This window comes from Anser cygnoides, chromosome 4, assembly GCF_040182565.1.
Source record: "Anser cygnoides isolate HZ-2024a breed goose chromosome 4, Taihu_goose_T2T_genome, whole genome shotgun sequence".
In the NCBI taxonomy this organism is placed as follows: Eukaryota; Metazoa; Chordata; class Aves; order Anseriformes; family Anatidae; genus Anser; species Anser cygnoides.
Window position 1 is genome coordinate 1,684,624 of NC_089876.1, and position 23,907 is coordinate 1,708,530.

The 23,907-nt window shown below is 54.6% G+C and overlaps 1 protein-coding gene across 7 annotated transcripts in view; it reads right to left on the bottom strand.

Annotated features, from left to right (window-relative positions):
* Positions 1-23,907, bottom strand: part of EXOC6B (exocyst complex component 6B) — a 294,380-nt gene that overhangs the window by 270,062 nt on the left and 411 nt on the right. The gene's annotated exons all lie outside the window — the stretch shown is intronic.

Genomic DNA, 23,907 nt, shown 5'->3' on the forward strand with positions numbered 1-23,907 from the left:
CCCCATTTAGCGATTGATGGAATTGAAACTGATCCTGAGCCGTGCAGGAAGCATCGGCTGTCAGAGGGCTGCGCCTCTCAGCACGCACCCTGCACTTTCCATCCTGGCCCAGACAGGACCAAATTGCTCAAAAACCAGCAGCCTGCCCAACCCAGCACGCCCACAACGCTGCCACGGATGGCAGCACGAAGATGCAGGCTTAGCAAAGGGCGATGTGAGAAGAGACGTGCACAGGGTGAATCTCAAATGGGGTCAACGGCAAGACCAAAACATTAGCAGGCAGTTCAGGCACTGAGCTGATTAGGGCTAATCAGGTTGTTTTGAAGCCATCAGCGCTGACATTTGTGCCTCCACACCTCACGCTGGCTCGTCTCCTGCTGCCCAGGAGGAAGGCAACCCGGACTGCGGGCTGGGAAGGGCCCGGAGTAAGGGATTGTCGGCTCCCCGCTCCTCAGCCAAAATCCTCACGGCACGAAGAGAGTGACTGTTACCACAAGGACTGCACAACTGAAGAGGCTGATGGTGCTGCTCGTCCCGCAGCTGCTGAGCAGCTCCGGCACAGGAAGATCCTCAACCTCTTACCTATTTGAAGGGAAGGAGCTCATACATGAATAACATGAGCAGGACAGGGTATATCAGAGTTACACTCTCCTGAAGGACCTGCCAGTGTTTCTGGGAGGCTGGGCAGGCTTCTGGACCAGTGTTGTTCTCTCACCTGGCTTTGCGTTGTGCATAAACGGTATCTCTGGGTCTTCAGCCTTGTACATCGAGTATCTGCTTCCAGGTGAATTCTTTTTCCCCTTCTGAAGTTCTCATTTTACCCCTGTCAAGACAGCTCAGCCGCTTCCACAGCTCAGGCTTAAGAAAAAAAGGATTTGTCACAGTATTCATTTCTTGCTGACGCTCTCCTGGAAAACTGCTGTCCACAGGATATGGCGTGTGAAGCCTGGCAGTTGTATCTGGGGCATTTTTTTTTTCCCCAGCAATGCCCAGTGACCACCCAGGCTGGGGCCTAGGGGATGCTCAGGTGCCTAAAATATCACCTCCCCTCAGTAAGGGGTAACCTTGCAGCAACAGCAACACCTGTGCACCCAGTCCAGGTAATCCAGCTTGTTAAGCAGTAAAAAATAGGGGAAGGATCAGCTAGCAACCTCCCTGCAGCTGTACGGCCAAGAACCATCCTGACACCTGAAAGCTACGCTTTGCGACAAGCCCACGGGTTCAGATTAGAAAACTGGGACTGAAAAAACATCGTGGGTTTGGTTCGTTAGAAGCGGCAAACCTGAAGCGAACTAGTGGCATCTCTACCACAGAAACCCTGCCTCCAGCAGGGTGATACGCAAGGCAGGTCCTGGCACAGAACAGAAAGCAATCAAATGGACTCTGCTTCCAGCTCTGCTTCTGTCTGTAAAGGTAATTTAATATTTAATAGAGTGAAAGAGAGAAAGGTACAGAACATGGGACGTCTTTTGCAGGCTAAAATGCAATGTACTTGCTCGTGGCCGCTGCTGCCAAAGGCAGGCTGGGTTCAGTCTGCACTTGTGAGCACCATCCGCTCACTGGTCTTGCTCACTGCCCACCGACACACCTGATCAGCTTCATAAAATAAACTAAATGTTTAGAGCCTGTTTAGGAGCAAATGACGTAAGCATATAAATGCTTGAGATTAATGAGAAGGCCAGGAATCAGATGGAAATAGAAGGAAATCCGTTATGCCCTCCATAGCCTCTCTTTGAGGATGTAAAATTATCCCTACCGTCCCCAGATCGCGTCCTTCCCACACAGACACATCCCCCGCAATCTCACCGCACCCTCAAGCACAAGGGATGCTTCCTGCTTGCAGCCCCTGCTACCCCTCATCACCTCCACCAAGCACCAATACTGCATTTTGCCACTTGATGGCACCAAAGGAAACCCTAAATTTTCGTATTACCAGGTCAGATTTAGAGGAGACGGTAAAGGTTAGGTCCAAACCCTAAAGGAAACGCGGACGGCCAACATATGGCACACCAACACATGAAAACGCCTGTTTCCTAGCCTTTATTGCTCCTGCACCCAGACAGGGAAGCAGAAGCGATCGCGCTGCTTGGATTTACAGACACAGCCCTTTTCAGGGTCTTGGAAATTGGCCCCAAGCCCCCCAGGAGCCGCAGCGAGGAGGCGCCAGCACCAGGACAAGGCAAGCACCAGCTCCCGACCGGGCAGCGGAGGCGCAGCACGGTGCTGGGGGCGGCTGCCCATCGCAGGCGTCATCTCAGAGGCCTTCCTCACCTCCCCTTCGGCACAGCCCTTCGTACCCAACATTTTTCAGCCGCACTCTGCCAGAAAACAGAGCAGGGGGAGCGGGACGGGCCGGCAAGGAACCAGCTCAAGGACCGGGCTCAGCACCAGAGGCTCAGCGCCTGGCAAAACCGAGCCACCGCCACGGCACCGGGTCACCTCAAGCGTCCTCGTTCGGCGCACGAAAGCGGTGCCGGGCTCCTGCACCACGTAGGAGAGCCAGGTCCTCACCCTGCCCTGGTGCTGGAGCCAGGAGGGCCGCGGCGTGCTCCCCGAAACGCCGGCTGCGGGCAGCCGGGATCAGCCTCCGGACACCTCCTGCCCCAGAGCACCTCCTGATTTTGCAGTTACCAGCCTGAAGTGGCTACAGAGGGGAAAAATAAAAAAAAATAGAAAAGTGATCTGAATTTGTTCTAAAAACATAGCGTGTTTCAGAAAACATCCGGGATACGGTTTCTACTTGTGCCGTGTACCCAAGAAACAAGTATTTGCTAGTCACTTAAAAGGATTTAGTAAGAAACACTAGACTCAAAAACATATATGAGGCTTTCACCTCAGATTTACGTCTGCTGTTATTCGCCTAGACAGTTTTCTGTGTTACAGCTTAATTAAAAATCCATGCCGAAAGTTCCAACCGAAACCACAAAGCAAGCTTGTTCGGAGCACCGGACGGGGACCACCGCAGACATCCGTCTCCAGAGCCATACATCAGCCGGGACAGGCAGGAAAATGAAGCAGCTTGCGCGAGCCAAAACAAAAACCCGCACGGACAAATTGGCTTTGCCACAACTGGGACTGCTCCGCAGGCTGCTCGATAAATGTATTAAAGCCCTGCTCCAGCAGCGTCTGCTCGTCGGGGAGCTGGGAACCCAGGTCACATCCATGCCCAGGGACAGTGTAGGAACCAGAGCTACAAGAAAACTTCAGACAGGTCAATGCCCTGATGGGGTTGCAGATGGAAAACGTTACCTTGTGCATGAAGACAGGGAATGCTGGCTGCGAACGGCGAGGTGCTTGTGTCCCGCCGCACACAATGAATGAAATCAGTAGGAGGATCAATTCCAACATCTCCTGTTAAAATTCGTCCACCTGGGTCTGAACTTCAGCGTGTTCCTTCAGCCACAGCCACCCAGAGCGTTACAGCGGACAGCCAGAAAGCCCAACCCGTCCCCACAGCAGCCGCTGCTGTGACCCCTGGGGGAGCCACACTTCGTGCGTCCCCTTGTGGGCACGGACCGGGGGAAACCAGACCCACGCGGCCACCACCTGCAGCAAAACCAGGCGATCTGGGAGGCCTTCTCCAACCTTAATGATTCCATGAAAATCAGCCCCCAAAGACCGGGGAGTAACAGCAGTGGCTCACAGCGACCTGCTTTGAGTTTTCGTTCCCGGATGATGCTGGTGACACGATCCTAACGGCGTTTCTTTGCTGCTTAACGCTCGCGTGGTGGCATTACTGGTGCAAGAGACCTATTTGATAAACTGGAAGAGAAAGGACAGGCTGAAGCTGATTCAGAAACCCTGACTTCAGCCCAGATGAACCCTACGAGTGACCTAAGGAGCGCCATCTGCTTAGTTTAAAGAAAATAAAGGAACCCACGTACAGAATAACTTGACCTGTTTCTACCATTTGCTGTGTAAGTGCGGGCAGCACTTCGCTGCGCTGCTCCCCGCAGCAGGGCTCAGCCCACCTGGGAACCACAGCCAGGCAGATTCCTGGTTTTGCAAGCAGTAAGAGTAATGCCTTTGTAATAAAGAACCACGAGAGAAGACAAACTTTCCACCCCAACGCTTTTCCATCAACGCCTAATCCCGGCTCGAGCTCAAGCAAAGGCCACGGCCTTTAGCGGGGAATTTACGGTCTGCGTTGTGCAAAGGTCAGCGGAGATAATTTAATAGTTCCTTCGTCCTTAAAAAAAGAAAACAAAACTATAACGCTGCCAAGGGAAGCAAGGCCACTCAGCCAGCGGGGAAGGGCGGTGAACGCCGGCGTGCTCTGCTCCGAGCACGGAGCCACCAGGGGAGCAGATGCTGGGAACGCCTCGCGTGGCCAGCAGAGACCCGAGGGGCTGAGGGAGGTCTGTCTGTGCTGTCTGCGAGGAGCAGACCCCGAGCAGAAGCGGCATTTAAAGGGAACAGCAAGCCTAAGGCATCCTTGCCAGGAGACTTACTGCAAAGGGGGATTAATTGCAGGTGCTCGTCGAGCAGCGGCTCCGGCGACGCCGCCCTCCTTGGGGCTGCAGCACTGCCTCCCCGCAGGGACCGACCCCCAGCCTCCTACAGATCTGGCACCACCGCCACATCGATCGCAAGCATTTTAAATTGACTTGGGAGCCAAGTGAAGCGTCACCACTTTCCATTTTTTAACCAGCACGTGGATACTTACCCTTCTTACACCGTGCCCGTTTCTAACCAAAAAACGCTTTATGAGAACTCCAGCGGAGATGGAGAGCAGGGAGGCAGGACGATATCTTCCTGCAGGAACGAAAGATGAAGGTACAGCAGAGGGAGCAACTAGCATGGGCATTCAGTGCACAGCAAAGACAGACTTACTCAACAAACCTTTTCCAGAGCTTCAAAGGCTTTAGCGAATTTACCTCGGAAAGTTTGCTCCAGAAATTCAAGAGCGCAGGGCGGCTCCGGCAGCACAAGCTCCCCAAGGCCTCTCCCACATGAGCAAGGAGCCCGAGCCGCCTCCAGCACTGCAGAGGCTCAGTTTGCAACCCAAGGGCTGCACCAAACAGGGTGGGGGGGAAAAACATCAAACTGCCACCGTGGGGTCCCGCACCCACCACGTGCAAAGCAGCACAGCACGGGGGGACACGAGCACCTCGTGCCGGTCGCCGCGCCAAGCTCAGGCAGCTGCAGGATTTCCTAAAACGCGAGCAGCTCGGTTTGTTTTAGCTTTTTGTTTTTAGCAAAAATTAACGCTAACAGCCCCAAATGATGGGATAAGCACCTCTCCTACCAAGGGTTCCTAGAGAGTTTTCCAGCTCCGACTTGGTGAGCTACCCAAGACCCAGCTCTCGCCGGAGCAGAACAAAGCCGCTCGCAGCTATTGAGGACAGGAAGCGAAGGACGCTGCCTCCAGCTGATAGCGCAAAAGGAATTTTAAAAAGGCAACGTGCAACGGCTCAGGCCTCGAGCCAGCGCGCTTCAAAGGACCCCAGCGTCCCCAACGGGAGAGTTAAGGAGAAGAAAACACACCCGGAGCACACAGAGAAATCCGGCACGGAGCTCTCGCCTCTGCCCAGGTGCCGCGCCGGCAGGGCCAGGCGCGACGCACGCGGTGCTGGGCGCTGAAATCCGCCCTCCAGCCCCGCGGCTATCGAGCGAGCCAGGCGTTTCCAGGCCAGGAGGGGCTCTCGGGGCCGGCTGATCCGCTTCATAAACACGCTGCGGAACAGCCCGGCAATTCCCAAGAGCGGGTGGAGCTGCTCTGAGGCTCCTCCACGGCAAGCACCTCAAATACCACGGACACCAGACGCTTCCTCGGCGGTATTCAGACCCGTCTGCAGCTGTAGCAGTGCTTCAGCCAGGGGCAGTGGAGGGCAAGGGGTGCTGGAGGACACCAGGACCTCGTCGCCTTGCAGTGCCTGCTTTGGGATGCTCACAGGGCAGCGCCCAACTGCAGAACCGCTGCCAGGAGCGCCCTCACAGCCCTGCAGCGCTTACATTCGGCTTCTGCAGCAAACCAGCCCTCCTAGCCCTGGATATCTCCCCCGGGAATATCAGTTTGCGCATCCACTTCACCACGGAGCCAGCCCAGCAGCGCGGAGGCAGAGGCAAGCAGCAGCCCCCGCGCTTTCCCGAGCTGCGTCCTGCGGAAGAGGCTTCTCGAAGCCCCGTCCCACGCGAAGATTAAAGAGCCCAGCCCGACCCCTCGTATATTTACACCTCTGCCTTGTCAAAATAGGCCTGTCATTCAGCAGCAGTTCGGAGTTCTTCCTTGGGAGGAAAAAATAAAAGCCCTGGCTTTTCCTGTTTGGGAAGCAGGCGAGGGGAAAAAAAAAAAAAAAAAAACGGCGGTGCGCTCTTTCGATTTAAAAAGAAAAAAACAACATACACAGAGCACAGGATGTGTAAAAATAGGGCTCCTGATTAGATCAGGACAATCGCCTGTTTATGAGTTCCACCTCCTCTGCTCGCTCAGGCTCGTCCCTCTCGGGTCCCCCTCTCGCTGGGGGCTCCCAGCTTTTTTTTTTTGTTGTTCGTCCCCGACCAGCTCCCCGGCGTTTCCCAGCTCCCTTCTCTATCCCACCTGGGGAAAAAAAAAAAAAAAAAACAACAGAAGAAGTCCAAACCCCGGTCTCTGTGTGTAACAATCGCTCTGCGGGCAGCTCACGGGCGTGCAAGGGGAAGGAGAGCCGGGTCAGCGGGGCGCGAGCGAGGACCGGCCGCCCCTGGGGATCGGCGGCTTCCAGCTGGTCCGGAGCGGGACGCTCAGGGCCGAGCAACGATCAGCGCACGGCTTCGAGCGCGAGCGGCTCTAAAAATACATCCTGCATTAAGGAGGCTCACAAAAGCATGCCAAAGAGCTCATTAAAGAGCAGCGGAAGGTCCGCCGGAGTGCAAAACCGGTGCTCCGGCCTGGGAACGGGGACGGGGAGGAGTTCAGGGACAGACACCGGGGGCTGCGGCTTTCCCGCGTGGGAAAGCGCACCGCTGAGCCAAGAGCGGGGTCAGGCTCCCCAGCACCTGCAGAGAAAGGCCGAAACACCCGGGCATGCACGCACAGACGTGGGCAGACCTCGTGGGAATCAGCCGGAGGGTGCGGGACTCGGGGCGGGTGCAGGACTGGGAGCAGGCTGCCATATGGGGAGCCAAAGGAGGAGGTATCCTACGGGCTGAGCTAATGGATCAGCACCGCCGTGGCTTCACGAAAATAAAGACAGAACTGCTGTCAGGCAGTAAAGAGCCAGGGAACAGAGGTATTCACACAGGGCTTGCAGCGGGGGCCTAAAGCACAGAGGTTTAGCAACCCAGCCCCAGAAAACCATACATACGTTACAGCAGAGGGAGGCCAGGGTACTGGACCTGAACAGCTCTGCTCATGTCCAAGTCCTCCTAACGGCAGAGGAAACACCCCACCGGCAACCGGGAAGCGCTCGGAGTGCCTCCTTATTTTAAAGACGCAAGCGTGGTGGAAAAATGAAAATAAAAAACCAAGAGCAGCCCACCTGCCCTCACGCTCGTTAAATCATCCCGCTGCCAGCCCCAGGCTTTTGTCCCGGTGGTGTCACCCCAACCGGTTTCAGACGGCAACCAGCCCTGAGAGCCCCACGCGCGGGCTGGGCTCCGTGCCCCCGGGGGCTGCCGAGCCCTGGCTCGCACACCAGCGAGCCCAGCAAAGCCCTCGAGCCACTGAAACGTAACGCTGGGCTTCTCGTGGTGTTCGTCTGCTTCTGCAGGGACTTACCTGTTTGTCACATCCCTCCTCGCCTAGACAGCCAGCTTCTTCCGAAAACCCTGGCCAATTGCGCATTGGTGAGTTCCTCTTTTATTACGCCTTTTCTGAGCAAACACGGGTCACAAAAAAATAAACTCGAAAGCTTTGGAGGCTTAATGAAGCGTTTCTGCTGGAAAACCGTAACACCTAACCCACGACGGCAATACCAGCTGAAGGACTGGATGCAAACCCCCCTTCCTGCAGACGCACTGCAAGAAACAGCACCCCGGGGACAGCCGCAGTCCTTGTGCCCGACGCGGCCGCGCCGCAGCACCCGCACGGTCTCCGTCCTCCGCACCTCTCCGAGACAAGGCGAGTTTCAGGCTGCAGGGGCGTTATCGGACGCTCTGCAGCCCTAAAATCACATGGAGGAAAAATACCTTCAAGGGAAACAGTGGAAGAATCGCTTCAAGATACCTAGTGCTGCCGTGACTCTTGTTTTTAGCTACTTCACCCACGAAATAACGTGATTTTCACCACCTGCAGAGGTGAGAGTGCCGCGTCTGTCACTTTATTCAGCAGCTGCACACCCTATGGAAGGAAACGGGCCCCCAGAAGAACGTGTCACAGACATCGGAGGTGAGAAACCACCTGTGAAACCGCTCCTAAATGCCACACAGATTACGCAGGAGGACAGGCACACCCAACTTTTTGAGCTAGCCGCTGCAGGACTGCTCCTTACAGCATCGTAACGTAACTCACGGCTAATCCGCGCTGCAGAAAGCAGCGGTCTCCTCCTCCGACTGGGAATGCGGGTGAATATATCCCACTCCAACGGGAATATGACATCCTTTCAGCGAAACACATTCGCGTTCAAGTTCATGCGTGCATCTTGCACAGATAAAAGCATGTAAGGAACCAATTCGGTACGGGCAGCAGTTTCAGCCCGCGCTTGTAGCTTCGCGCCTGGCCGCCTGCCTGCCGGGCGGCCCTGCTGCTGTCCCCACAGCCACCTTCACCAGGCTGAGCCCGAGCACGGGGCTCGGCAGCAGCAGCTCCGTCGGGACGTGGAAGCCCAGGGGGACGCCCGACAGCGCTTCTCTGCGCCGAGCATCGCCGCCTTCAGCCGGCGGTGAGCTGCTCAGACTGTTTCAGCCTCGGTTTTGGGATTATTTTCTCTCCTTGACGGGGAGGGAGCTTTACTGCTGTGTGCACAGGCAAACGCCGAGCAGAGGCAAGTTATTTTTCCAATAAAAGCCGCTTGGGTTGAGCCAGGCCAAATCTCATTTTGCACTTCCTGCTTTTATTTCCAGCTTCCATTCATTTTCCTGTCCCCGCCGCCGCGTCCAACCCTCGCACCGCAGCTTTAGCCACACGTGTAACTGAAGCTGGCTGCGTTATCATCACCTCTTAAAGACTAAAGACTTAAGCTACCTGGCTGCGCTCACAGGCCCTGACGCAGCTGCGTCCCTCATATTTTGCCCTTCTAACTGAATTGTCTCTTATTACCATTATTTATAGCTTCCAATAAAAATGAAAGCAGTGCCCAAGTAGCCTGAATGGATTAGTTAACCTCACAATCCAACGAGCATCCTGCATGCTGGACTTCAAAGGAATCTGTACCAGACGACTCTGCCCATCAGCACCAAAAATGCTCAGAAAAAAAAAAAAGGAACTGCAATAACTGTCTGCACCTGCACAAGTGAGATCCTGTCCTGGACAAGGCACAGATCCGTTCACGAAGGACAACCTGAAGAAATGAGCCCGAAGCACATTTGACCTCACCTCTGTCTCCCCAAAACAGCTATTTTTAAGGAAAATAACAAAAACGCTACTTTATTTCGAGCTTATTTCACAGGGATCTCTATTATTTGGAAGAATCGGAGGGGAATGAATTAGATCACATTTCCCAGGAAAGAATATTTTGTTATTTGCTTCAGACTTCCTTATTTTAGCTTAAAAACTAGAAATAAGGAAATGGACAAACAATGATTAAGCGCACGATAATGATTAAGTAATGACGAATGTGCAGCAGGTCCATAAAAGGACTGAGTTGTGGTTTTTTTTTTACCCCCATTACTACTTGTTGCAAAAGGGTTAACTTTCCACGGCGATCTACAATAGTGTCCGAAGCTTTCAGAATAAAAACCACAACCCCCCCCCCCGGCACATTTACCGCCGCCTGTGGATGTGTCACCTACCAGGTTCCCTTCCAGCGCCTATTTTGGAACCCTCTCCAGGACAAAGCGCTCGTGGGTTGGCCTGGCACGCAACAATTCCTGGCACGGCCCCAGCGAGGGACGGGCACTTTGAGCTGCTGCTTCCGAGCCAAGCAGCAAACAAGCAGGGCCAGCACATTACGGAGCAGAGAGGAAAAACGGCCGGAGTTTGTGGGTTTGGTTTGGGGTTTTTTTTTGTTGTTCGTTGGGGTTTTGTGCGTTGTGACTGGTGGGTTTTTTTTTTTTTTGGTCGATCGATAAATTCAAAACCAAAACCTTGCTCTTAACGTGATCTCGCTACCAAATACTGCTAGCGGGCAGGAACAGGCAGACCCAGATGGACTGTCTACAGAAGTATTTCAAGCAAGCAAAGCTGCTCTGGCTCATCACCAGAACATCTGTATCATTTATTTATTATTTTATTTTTATTCCACCCGGGCCAGCCCAGTGCTAGCAGGCAGCATTTTGGGCCACCGGAGGCTGCCAAGCAGATCGCCAGCGCCCACAAGGTAAATCCACACCTGAAGCAAAAATCCCCAAGTATGGGGCAAATTGGACAGCTCCAAAAATTGGGGTGCAGACCATAAACGTCCCTTTCTGTTCAGGCCACCACAACAGACGCTTCCTGCACCGTTTCCAGCTTGGAGTGCCGGAGGAACCTTGGCGAAGGCCGCCCCTGGCAGCGGTCTGGCTGCGCTGCCGGACTGCAGGAGCGATAACCAAGCTAACCACCCCGCCTGCCTTTTGCTTTGTTTCCTAAAGAGATGTTTCCTATAGCCCTGCATGAGAGGGCAGGGTCTCAGAAAGCTCACGCTGGGGTTTTTCTAGCGCTTAAACGCAAAGGAAGCGCAGTGACATCCAACGTTTCCGACGGATCCCACCTAGAAGCGACCATTTCTCCGAGCACCCAGGGCAGCGCGGCGGAAGGCAATGAGTAACACAGGCTGCATCTCCCCAACATGAGGCGGTCGAGCTCCTGCATTGCAGTGCAAGGAGCACTCGAGCCCGTGGGGTTCACTGCTCTGCCGGCCCCAAAAAGCCTCTTCAGATCCCCGTGTGCCTCCTACGGCCCAAAGACCCCCAGCAGCGCTGGGCTACGAGATGCACGCAGAAGCAACAGCGCTTCACGTCGAATTTGAGGTCTGACTCCACGCTGTGAAGTTTCTCCTACCTTTACGAACCTTTTAGGGAAGAAAAGCAGCACGACAGCAGCACAAGGAGGCAGAGGACGGGTGAGCCGCCTGACGAGCAGCTGCGTTGGGAGGCAGAGCCACGCCAGGCACAGCAAGAGGAGCGCAGGAGGCTGCGTACCCGCACCAGCCCCTCCGGCTGCCGGGGCCAGCCCTGGTACTGCTCTGCTGCTCGCTCGCTGCACAGCTCGTGGCACCTCAGGTCAGCTCGATGAGAAATTAAGGAGGAAAACGTTCCTCTTGTGGATGGGTAACCCCAGCCAGAGCACCAGCAATTCCCAGGCACGGTGCTCCAGCTCGAGCGGTTGGGTACCCGCACAAATCTGACCTTTGCAAGCGTGTTCTGCAACGGGATTTGTCTGCTCTGCTCCGACTTGCCGACCTTCATCCTGCCCAGCCCAACGCAATCACGGCAAAGGGGTCTCAGCTCCTCGCGAGAGGGACAAGGCACTCCGTGGACACCACCTACCAACTGCATCTTCTTCCACAGCTTCAGAAGGGCGTTGTTAAACATCCACAGAAGTAAGCAGAGGCACAGAACACCAAAAACGACAGCCCAGGACTGAGCCTGTGTTACAGTACGCGGCACAGCAGGGCTCCGGTTTCCCGGTGGGGGCCTCTGGCTCCCTGCGCAGCCCCGCACCCCTTCTGCGGATGGGAAGGGGACCCTAACTCGAAAGGCCCCATAAACACGTTTTACTTCTCACCGAAGCCACGCAGGCAGAAAAATCTCTGCAGGAGTACATCATTTCAAACAAAGGGGAAAAAAAAAAAAAGTGATTTGCTAAAGACGTGGCTCCAGAAGACTTGCAAGGAATTCACGGTGAGCAGACCTCTACCCTCCCTGTAAGCTCAAAGCATTAAGCCAGGATCACAGCTCCTTACCGAAGAAGCTGAGCACAAAGTTTCTACTTTTACCTACAGCAACGTCTTACTCACGCAGGAAGGCCCCACGAGGGGTTTCTGAGCAGCAACCACAGGTAAATTCACTCGGGATCTAAAAGCCACGGGCTCGCAGACGAAGCGGCGCACGACGCTGGCTGCCAGGAAAAGGCAGCCTGAGGAGGACACCGACACCTCCGTCAGCCTTCCGTGGGGCACTGCTCCTCTAGCACATTCAGGTTATAACCCTTCGGTGTCTGAGGCTCTCCTAATCAGGAGAAGAAAGGAATGGATTAGGAAGACGGCTCGAATGGTCTTCACGCTCTCTAGTTTCTGATAACACAGGAGGAAGCTTTGCTTACTAAAGGCAATATTTGGAAGATATTCCTTTAACAGGTACCGTCTTCCAGGGGATTATACCTCCAAGGAAGCTCACACCCAAGAAATCCCTGCTTCTTATCGGTTAAGAAAAAAAAAATCTGGGACCCTGGCTCGGTTTTGGCAGCGCTGCCTCTGTCCGGACTTGCTCCCTTCCTCATCACACCACTCCCATCAGCACCGCTCCCGTGCTTCGTCTTCAAGACGTCAGCCTGAAAGCAAAGTCCGCAGCCCCGTGCATCGGCCAGAACGCTGCCTCCGCATTTCCAGGCGCCTCCCTTACCTTGGAACTCGTCGTGACTCAGCAGAGAGGGGGAAAAAAAAAAAAAGCTCCTGCCACTCAGCTTTTCCCTTTCTGTTCCCCTTGAATGGCGAAAGAAATTTAAAAAAAAAAAAAAACAAAAACACTGCTTCTCAGTAAACCTTTTATGGAAGACCTGGCAAATCTCTGAGGCTCACGGACAGATTTTAAGGAGGAGACTTGTTGTGCTGCCTCCAGCCGCTCTGCCTGAACTCAAAAAGCCACACACGGCTCAGCACCAGGCGCAGCCACACGCTGAGCTGCAGCAGCATCCTCAGCCCCCACGGCCACACTGCACGGGGCAGCGATGTTTGGAGCTTTCTTTGTTGCAGGAAGGGAGGCAAGGAATTAATTCTGATCAGAGGAGGGAAAAGAGCTCCTCTGGGCTGCATGTGAACCATCGGCTGGCCCGGGCAGAGGAAGGCAGAGGAGGACGAGGATGTTGCAGCTCGCTTTTGGCACAGGGAGCAATGCACTGACTGTGGGGACGTCTGGGCTCGAGGCAGCTCCTGTCCCCCACGCTCTGGATTTGGGAGAGCACGAGGAACACCTTCCTGCGCTGGGTCGGCAGCTGATGATGGGCCCGAGCCTGTCGAGCAGCCTCCCCAGCTCCCCACGCCGTTGTTTAGCTCAGTCCCCACCTACTCACGCGCTCGAGGGCCCGCTCTGGCCACGTGTGCTTGTGGCACTGCGCCCGGGGAGCCCTGCTGCGACCCGAGGAGCACCCGGAGAGCCAGCAGCCCCTCTCCGGAGCCCTCTTAAGAGCCTCTCCCCACACACAAGGCTCCCAGACTTCATTTCCTTCTCCCCACTGGCACCAGCACGTTCACCACCTGCTGGAGTCCAGGCCAGAAGCAAAGTATTAAAAAACAAGAACAATAAGCCTTCAAGTAACAGCTTGCTAAAGCACAGGGATTTCAGGAAGAGCGCAGCCACTTCTGCAGATGTTGACCTTTCTGTCGCTGCCGCACGCAGTTTAAAACCCCAAAAGCACGGGGCTGGCCCCGAACGCAGCCTCCTCCCCAGCTCGTTCTAGCAACTACCCCCGAGAAGCTGCAGAAACGAGGATTTGCTCACCTGCTGCCCTGCCCCAGCGAATGCTGCCCAGCCCCTTTGGCTCTAAGTGACTGAAAGAGCACAAAGCAGTGTGTTTGCCCGAGCGAATTGCCAGCCCTAAGGCCAACCCAACAGCAGAGCTCATTATCTGTACGCCGATTTCCCAAACCCAAACCCATTTAGAAGCGGAGGGAGGAAATTCCAGCAGACAGGCGCACGGCGCATCCTCGTTTCTGCAAGAGGAACGGCACCTGGGAACAGGCTGGCGATTACAAAGGGACAATTCGTTATGATGACCTAAAGCCGAATCAGAAGTGTTATTAGAGGACGTTACTTCCTACGGCACATCCACGGGAAGCGGCGCAGCCTGGCCTCCCGTTTTTGGCTTTTCACGGAGCCGTGGCAGCCGCCCTGTGGCGCATCGGAGCGGGGAGCGCTTGACAAGGGCAGCACCCCGCAAACAACCCAGCCAGCCCGCCGCCTCCGACGAGCCCTCGGAAAGGAGGGCGGCCAAAAGCCGGCTGAAGGAACCGCTCCGGCAGAAAAACCATCCTGGAGGCTCCTCGAACCCGGCGAGAGCAGCACGAGCTACCCCCGGGAGCTCAGGCACACGCCTGCTGGAAACACCTCGAGCGCCGTGCGCACGGGAGCAAAACCAGCCTCGCAGAGACGCTGCCGACACGCTTACTCAGACGAGACGCCCCACAGCTACGGTTTTAGGTTTCCCAAATTGTTGTGTTTGAGTCAGGGCAGCTCCAGAAGGTGCCTCAGCTCCCAGCCTCCGAAGCATTCGGAATCTGCAACGCAGCCCCGTAAAGCCCCAAACCCCACACCTGTGGGAGCAGGAGGAAAACTCTCGCAGGCACAGAGGAACACAAAGAGAAACAGCGTGAAAAAGGAAATTAAAAAGGAACGGCTAGAAGCATTAAGAGCTTGGGGGTGGCACGATAACCGCTTAAGAGACGTATTTATATGCTCCAAGCCAGCAGTACCCTAACGACGAATAAAGGCTTCAAACGCTCACGTACACACGCACCCCCTCAGCGGCAGAAGAGGTTTTCAAGGAATCAGAGAAAAATTTTCCAGCTCCGCAAAATTAAAGAGCACAAATCCCAGTAAGCTAAATGCAACTGCAAAATAAGCTATAAAGAAAAAAAAAAAAAAAAGACCTTTTGAAAGCTAATTTTTTAATATATGAAAACCTGTAACTTACTCAAACAGCAGAGGGAGGAAACCTGCCAGAGCAAGCAAGGGGGTGGGAGCTCTTCGGGAAAACAAACCCGGCGTGCAACGGCTGGCAAAACGCTTCTCTGCGTGCCACCGGTGGGTCTAGGGAGTTTCTGCACCGAAACCTCTCCTGCTGCCGCCGGCCGAGGTGTTAGCGGAAGATGCTGAGACCGGCGCGGCACAGCGAACAGTTGCGTTTGCTCACACGCACGTAGAGCTGCCCAGCCACGAACACGGGATCAGCGGGAACCTACTGCTGATGCCGCTGCTACTGCGAGAGAAGTGAGAGACGGAAAACACGACACCCGTTTCCGCGGCACGCGAAGAATCCAGCGCGCTGCAGGGCGCTGAACGTGACTGGGCAGAGCAGGAAAAGGCTTCCTCGCAAAACCGTTAGCAAACCTGTGAAGTACGACACGGGAAGGAGGGAACAGCTGCTTCGGGTGGCATTCACGGGGTCTATTTACCAGCGCTCTTTGGAGGAGGCAGGCTTGTTAAGCGGGGGCATCTGGTCAACACTCGCGTGTGAAAAGCATTGTGAAAACTCCAAGGAAAAAACCCGACGCTTGATTTTCATCTAGTTCGTTGTGCTTACCAGCGGTTTGAAGAAGGACGGAAGCAGAGGGCACAGACCTGTTCAGTTCAACTAGCTCCGAAGCAAAAAGCTGCAGGGGATCTCACGACGCCACTATCAGGTGAGAGAACGACAATAAACCCAGGGTCAGCAGCCTAAAGCAGGGCGCTTGCTGGGGAGGAAGCGGGGACGAGCCCTTTGTCATACACCAGCAGTGAGGGGCCCCAAATTAACTGCGGCCACTGAGGAGGACAGACGGGAGCGTTATTAGGGCAGCACTGCCAGCAGGGCTGGCTCAGGCCAGAGAGACCGCGAGGAACCATGAGCAGAAGGGAAAGCAAAGCCCAACACATCGCCGCGCCGCTTAATCGGCTTGAGAACCGAATCTGCATCTTCATCACCGCGTGCAGCTCGGATCTTCCCAGCGTCGCTGCAAAAAGGTGAGAGCTCTACGAGAAAAGATGCCAGGAAAAGCAACAGGGATCGTGAGCGATTCAGAACAGCGCCAGCAGGAAAGTTGACTGAATTGATTCAGAGCTTCCAGCTCGGAAGGGAAAACAAAAAAAAAAAGACAGGGAAAAGAAGGGAAAACAAAAAAAGGCAACAACTGAGCAACAATTTCTCATAGTCCTTCGTGACAGCCCAGGCCTTGTCCTAGCAGAAAACAATTTGAAGCCCTCAAGAAGCACACAATGCGCAATTAAGCCGCAGAACTCATCACCTTGAGAGGTTTAAATGTTAGAGCAATAGCCGGCTGAGTGATGAGACGGAGCTGTGGGGCAAAGATCCATCAGAAGCTCGCCAGCAGAGCAGCGCTGGTGCAATCCGAGCGGCAAACTCCGACGGACAGACGGAAGGAACCAGACGCGTGTGCCCGTACTTGCTCTGAGCTCGGTTTGATAAGCACCCGTTCCTCACTCCCGTCGGAGATGAAACAACCAACACGAAGAGCCTTCGATGCGACCGGCACGAACGTTTGCAAGATTTTCTTCACTATCCGTCAGAGAGCAATTCCTTACATTTATCCTGAGCCCCCACTGCGGCAGCTGTAGTCCAGACCTCAGTAACACACAGCAATACTGTAAGAATAATATACAGCAATTCTGCGGTTTTTATTTAATAAAAAAGCTCTTCTTCATCTTTTCAACAGTCTGTTCTATATCTGAAGATGAATTGCATGCCCGCCTTGTCTTCTCTGGGTTAAGCAATCCCAGCCATTTCATGTTTTTTTTCCTCAGAGGCTGTTTGCTCTCCTCTGGGACGAGGGAATCACAAAAAAACGTATTATTAGGCTTCTGCATCCACGGAATAAATGTCCATTTTATTTAAAAAAAAAACTTCAAACGTCACACGCAGCGACAGCTCCAGAGGACAGCAGCGCGGACTCCTACGGCAGCTTTTCCCTAACGGTACCGGGGAAATCTCTCCCTTCAGCTTACGGCCTCACAACGCTGCTGCCAGGCACCAAAGGTGCCCGGGGGGTGAGCAGAAAAACTCGGAGAGCTCCAGGAGCCCAGACACACTTCCACAGCCCCCGGAACAGGAACAGGCACTCGATAATCTGTCCTTTGACAGTGATTCATTAAATCCCAGAAAGGAAGGCACTTCTGTGAGAGAAAGGAAGAAAACGCACGCTATAAATAATCGGGCAGCACATTCCTGCAAGCTGTTCCCTTCAGCCTGCACCGGGGTGCGGGCTGAAATAAGAAGGGTTACACAATTACAGGGATTCGCCGTCCCAAAGCGGTTTCCAGAACCTTAATGCTGCAAGCGAGGAATCATTCCTAAAAGCTGGCATCATGAAGTGAAGCATACCTCCAGGCAGGGCTTGCTGGATGAATTATTCCTAAAAGCTGGCGTCGTGAAGTGAGCATACCTCCAGGCAGGGCTTGCCGTGCCACGCGCGTCCGTCTCCTGATGTACCTTCAGTGCTGGTGCTGAATTACTTCACAGGAGCCCTCGCTGGTTATTTTTTTTTCCTCTCCACAGCAGAAAACACAGAGCTGAAGAGCCTCAGCCTGACCAGAAGGGAACTCTAATATAATTCAAGCAGCACTGCAACGAGCTGTCTTTTAAAAGACACTTAATTATGTGCATATGAACAGCGGCACAGGCTCAGTTCGCAGGAGATTGCAGCTTCCCCGGCTGGGTGGCACGAGAACGGGCTGAAAGATGCTTCAAAAGCTCCTGCGAGGCTTTTATTAGCAGACAATTCACAGTTGTTACAAGCAGCTTCCTGAGCGGGCTCTGCGGGCAGCAGGCAGCGTCTGGACGGGCCGTGCCCTGCCGCCTCTCCGCCGCGCTCCCTCGGCGCACGTAGCGCGGAGACGGCACTGGGAGAGCCACCCGAAGCGGCTGGAGGGCACCCAGCGGGGACCACGACCCCTCGGTGAAGTTTCACCTCCGCAAGTCCGCTCAGCTGCCTGCCTCGGGGGATTTTTTTTAATTTTATTTTTTATTTTTTTAAAACGGATGCTGTGTGTAGCACGCGTACGAGAAGATCCTAGCCCTGCTCCGCGCTGCCCTGCCCTCCTGCTCGGCTGGAGGACAGCGCGGCGGTCGCAGCCGCCTGCCACCGGCGTTGGCAGGCGCGAGCAGGAGGATGCCCACCGTGCCCTCTTCGCGCCTCCCCACGGAAATACTCAGCGGGGAGCTCCCAAACCCGACGCCTGCCGCTGCCCCTCGCTCCACATCTGCGACGCAGAGCCTTATCCTCGCCTCACCCACGGCAGCAGACGAGGGCCAGCCCCGCTGCCCGCCCTGCCCGGCACCCGGCCCCGAAGGCTGGCACAGCGCCGCTGCTCCTGCTCCCCGCCGACGCCCCAAAAACCAGCTCCGCTCCCCAGCCGAACACCTTTCTGCCAGGTGAGGAACTAAAGCAGCTCGCAGAGGGCACAGCCGAGCCGTGGCTGTCAGATATCCGACAGCACAGCCGGCCCCCAGACCCAGCCGGCACACCCCTCGTGCCGCTCTAGGCACCGGGATGCTGTAAAACAAGCCCGAGACGAAGCGGGGGGCGAAGCGATCCAGCTGGAATAACGAAGTGGGAAAGGGGAGGGCAGTGTTTCCGCACCCACCTGAGCCCTGCGCCACGCTGACACCTGGGAGGGGGAAATGAAAGACAGGGGAAAACGCTTGTGGCAGCGCCGGCTGCCAAGCCGTGCCCCGTAGCCCCAGGAGGCACCCAGTGCCCACCTGCCGGCTTCGTGCCCATCTTCACAACGCAACAGGGCAGGGCAGGGCAGGATGAAGACACCCGGCTCTCATAAGCTTTTGTTTTTTTACGTAGCTGGGCCATTTTTTCCACCCAGCTGCTATTTGTCCTGCAAAACACACCTGCAGCCCGGAGCAGCGAGAGGGGAGCTTGGTGCGCCCCCAAAACCAGCGCGGTGCCTCGGCGCTCAGCCGGCAGCACTGCGGGGCTCCTTTCTTTACTCCCAGAAAATATTTTTATTTGTTATCCCTTTGGATCAGGGGAGCCAGAATGCTACACAAGGCGGCTGAGGACCTCCGGCTCTGGTGTTGAAGCAGGACCACGGCACGGGGCGGGCGCAGGCAGCAGGATGAGCGCGGCACGCTGCCGGGATGATAAAAGGGTCGGCCAGGCAGCTACGGGTCAGTCGGGACAACGCTAATCCCGAACACAGTCGTGGAAAACTCGATAAAGGATTAAGAGAACAGAGCCTAATTGCAGCCCTGCTTTAATCTCCGCCAAGAGCTGCTTAGGAGAAACTACACCCTATCAAGTGGGCTCAGTTTCCTCCTTAGGTTAAACAACTCTGTAATCTCCCCCAACAAGCACAATTAGCAGGCAGACACCGAACCCCTGTGAGAAGCACAGTTGTGTATCAAAGCACGCGGGGAATGACTAATTGCTGCATGAGATCTAACGTCTGTCAGCTTTCAGAAGGGGTTCAGGTAAGTACAAGCCCTAGCGTAGCTGATAAAATCTCAACCACCGAGGAACAATCCAGAAAGTAAATACATATCTAAAAAGGAAAAGGAAAAAAAAAAAAAAACCCGATGATATAATTTGCAGATGACACAAAAGCTGGCAGAGCAACAGCTCCTGAAATCAGGCAGCCACGGAGAACAATCCCTTGGAAACCTCGGTCCTTCCCAGCGGCTCACGCTGCAGCAGCCTCCAGTACAAAGGTACAGGCGGAGCCACGAGGAGCACGATCCACGGCTTCCAGCAACTGAATTCCCAAGAAAACAGCTCCGCATTAAGTAATAAACCCTGCTCTAACGCTGAGGAAAAGGGAGCTGCTCCAAGCTCTCAGTGTATGAGCAGGAGGCTACTCTGGAGAGCACAGACAGAATTTTACCCGCACCTAAAGCGCTGAGGAGGCAGCAGGAACGCTGTGGCTACGTCTGCGTGGCCGGAGGGGTTTTTGCTTTAATTTATCAAACACTGCTTAAAAATTCTTCCCCGGTTTCAAAAAGCTGCAAATGCAGCTTGAGAGCAAGAAAGGCGAGGCATCTGAAGCAGTGGCTGGCTTAAAAAGCTCGAGCCGTAGAACTGCAAAGCAGATTAAGAAGTCACTTGAAAACCCAAGCGCCCATTTTAACCGTGAGATGACATCGGCTGCTAAAGGACACTGCAGAGTAACAGGGGAAGCGACAGCGAAATATCCGCAGGCTGAAACCCAAAAAAAAAAAAAAAAAATGCAAAATGATCAGCAAGTCATCCAACCACCCGGGCTCATCCGTCGGTGACGGGCTGAGCGCGGGGAGAAGCGAGTGACGCTGCACGGCCCACGTACACGGGCTGTCGTACAGAATCACCTCGCTGCTTCGCCTGCCCTTACCCTGTGCCAGCCTGAGTCATTCGTTTGTGATCTGGGAGTACAGCACAGAACAGGGAGCTGAAGATAAGGCATCGTATGTGAAGAACGAGGGAGAAGTTAAAAAGTCACAGAAGACGGTAAAACAGCATTAGCTACGTGATAACCTTTACGTGTTCTAGGGGAAGCAGTAACGGTGAGACATTTCAGGGCAAGCACCCAGCAAACGCTGCACGAGGTTGCACGGTGAGGGCCCTGCCTCTTCCCCTGAGCGACTTGGGGTTAGAAAGTGCGGAGGCGTCCGGCAGCGAGGGCGACGCAGCAACCAGCCCCGCTCACGGTGACCGCGGCTCCATCGTGGTCCAGCACGAGCTCCCTGTCACTGGAAAAAAAAAACACACCAAGGGGAGAAAAAGCTCGCTGAAGAGCGACAAACTTCACGGGCCAATTGGGCGTAATAAAAACGAGAGCGCTCCGAAGCCACAGCTCGGTCCAGAGGAGTTTTTAGGCCAGCAAGTTTCCTTCTCCCTCGAAGGTTACCTGACCCCGCAGATTTACGCGGTTCTTAGAAACCTGGAGAGAGGAGATCCAAAAATACTGCGCAGAATCAAGGAGCGTGACAAGAGGGGGAAAAAAAAAAAGAGAGGAATTAGAACAGCAGAAGGAAGTGGAATTAGGAGCGATGGATATAATTAGCAGGGGCTGAATAGCAGGAAAGACATCCTGAAACGCATTATTTGGATTCCAGGAGCATCGCAGGCTCGAGGGGGTCCCCACAGAGACTCGCTGAACTTGCTCGGTGTCCTCCTTCAGACACAGCAGCATCCGCTGTTCAGGTATTAATCTACACGTATATACGAAACGGAAATTAAATATAGGTATTTGAGAGAGCCCTCGACAGCATCTGAGCCACCAGCGTAGCAGGCCACGAGACGGGCCCAGCTCATCGCACAGCCCGGCGCTGTCGCAATGCTTCCTCACATGCCCCCGTCTCCCGTTTTATATTTAGAAGGAAACGGCTCTCGTTGGAGAGGGGCAGGCTTTGTCCCACATCTGCACAGCGCCTCGCACAATGGAGTCCCGGCCCATCCTGCTGACTCCCAGAATCACAGAAAGAAAACAGCAGAAAAATAGGGCTGGAAGGGACTTCAAGAAGGCATCTCGGCCTTCCCCCGCCCCAGGGCGAGAATTACTACACTTGCCTTTTTTTTTTTTTTCTCCCCTAACAGAAAGCTCTCCCCGATGGGTGGGACACGAACCCACCCAGACAGATGAATTAGTTGGACCTTAACTTTAACGTCTTAACCCCTCAGCCACCCCCTGATAGTACCAATTCAGCACCGAGCACCAAGCCCCTACAACACAGGGGCAGCTGCAATCGCGGTATCTAACCCTGCCGTGTCAGACACCGGTAATGGGGCAGTTCTGCAATGAAGCCCGTGCTGGAGGTAGGAGCCCAGCGGCGCAGCCTATTTCTGAACCGTGTTTCGGGACTGCTGTTCCTAGAAGGGAAGCCAGCCCGGCTCCTGAGACACACTTCTTCCATGATGCTTCCCAGCAGTGAGTCACCTTTTTTTTTTTTTTTTTCCAAGTTTCCATCATCCACATTCCCTGACTCTCCAGCACATCGTGTTTACCCCGAGCTGCTTCAGTTTAAAACTCTAGAAATCCTCGGAGCAGGTAGCGTTTATGCTGGTGCAGATAACAGTCCTCCCGATGAAGCGCCACTGCTGAAGTTAACGCAGCAAAGGACAAACCTTCCTTCGCCCCAGATGCTCATTAGTCTTTCTTCTGTGGGTATGCAAAGACAGATATAAAGCCTCCACATCTAGCCTTAATATTGAGGAACAAGGCTAACTGCGCTTAGCTCTACGAAATTGAACAAGAAGAACCACCCACACTCTTAATTCTGGCAGTTCCCAGCCATTCTAACCAGTTTTTTCAGTTTTGTTAATAGAGCTGACGCCATTCAGTTTACCTTTAAAGGTTTACAGAAGAACTTCAGAAATAAAACTGCAAAGTCAGAAAAACTAAACAAAGAGGCAACCCTTCCAGCAAGACGAACTCGGCATCCTATCGATCCACACACAAAAAGCTTTGCCTGTAACTTTCTGCCTGCACTGGAGCATCACTGCACGTCAAACAGCCTAAATCCATTTATTTTTAGAGAAAGCCACCTGAGTCATTTAAAACCACGATTCTGTAAAACTTAAACATTGAAAAGAAAGGAAGGGCTGCCGTGGAGGGGATGGGACAGGAGGCTGGAGGTCTGTTTACACCTAAATGCTCTCACCTGGCGCCGTGATTGCAAGTTCAGCAGCTCCTGGGCTGATAGAGAGAAACCGAAAGATGAAGGTGAAACCCTTACAGCGAGCCATAAACAGCCTCTGCCCGTCTGTATCATTAACCTCCCAGCAGATAACGAACACATTTGTGCCCGGCGTTATGAGTAATGCGTTTTGGTTTTCACGTGAAGTTCCCTGGGGAACTTGTTTTACTTTAAAGGGGGGCAGGAGGCGCTCGCAGTTTGCTGAATCAAGCCCGTGGCTTCTATCAGGACCGCGACGCTACCAGCATGGCGCCTGCCTAGTAAGAACAGCTCTTAAACGGGCAGAATTTACCTAAAACATCACAATTAAAAATAAATAAGTCAGACGGTTTCTCCTGAGAAGCGGGCTTCGGTGGGGCAGCCAGCTCGCACGTCTTCCCAATTAACAACGCGGCAGAAACCCCTGCTGCAAAACCCTAAAGGGCATCGCAGAGAAACACGTACGGGGACCCGCAGCACACCCAGACCCACGGGCAGGAGCAGGAGGGAGAAGAAAAGCTCAGGGACGGAGCTGCGGGGCAGGCGGCTGCCTTCACCTGCGCTCCTCCGACAGGAGAGCTCGGCAGCGGGGTCTGCCAGCCGACGGACCCTGCAAGAACCGCTGGAAAAAGATGTTTAAGGGGAGAACAAAGGAGCCGTGAAGCGAACAGCAGCATTAACTCATATCATCGTTGGGACGGTAATTGTGCCCGCACCGCAGCTCCGCAATTAGTCGTGGTTTTTGTGAAGCAAATACAGATCAACAAAAAGGGCGGACAACGGTTTGAAGAATAACTTTGACAAGTCCTGGGATACGGGCAGCAAAATCCTCGTTGCCCCTTCTCCTCCCGTGTCCCGCCCGTCCTACAAGTGCCACCACGGGCTGCGTGACAGCTCGCCATCGTCACCCGGGGACGAGCACGCTGCCGGGGGGGGGCTCGAAGGAAGCAGGCCCCGAGAAAGAGATGAAGTGGTCCAACACCCAACATGTCCTCACAGCACAGCTGCGTGTGGCGAGGGGCAAAGGCAGCACGGGGACAGCAGGCGACACCGCCCAAAGGTGCCGAAGGAGAAGCCGGAGGACCAAGAGGGGCAGGCAGGTGGCAGGCCGAGGTTCGCCCGCCCCAACGCCTGCACCTCCCATGTCCCCGACCCCAGGGGGCTGGGGGCTTCGCACCACTCCCGAGGGCTTTCCCCCCGCAGAAATAAATCCCATTTCTCCTCACACCGCCACGAAGCGCAGCCCAGGGCCGGGGATGTCCCCTGCGGGCCTGGGGCAGGTGCCACCTGCCGGCCCCGCCGCCCACCGGGGGGGG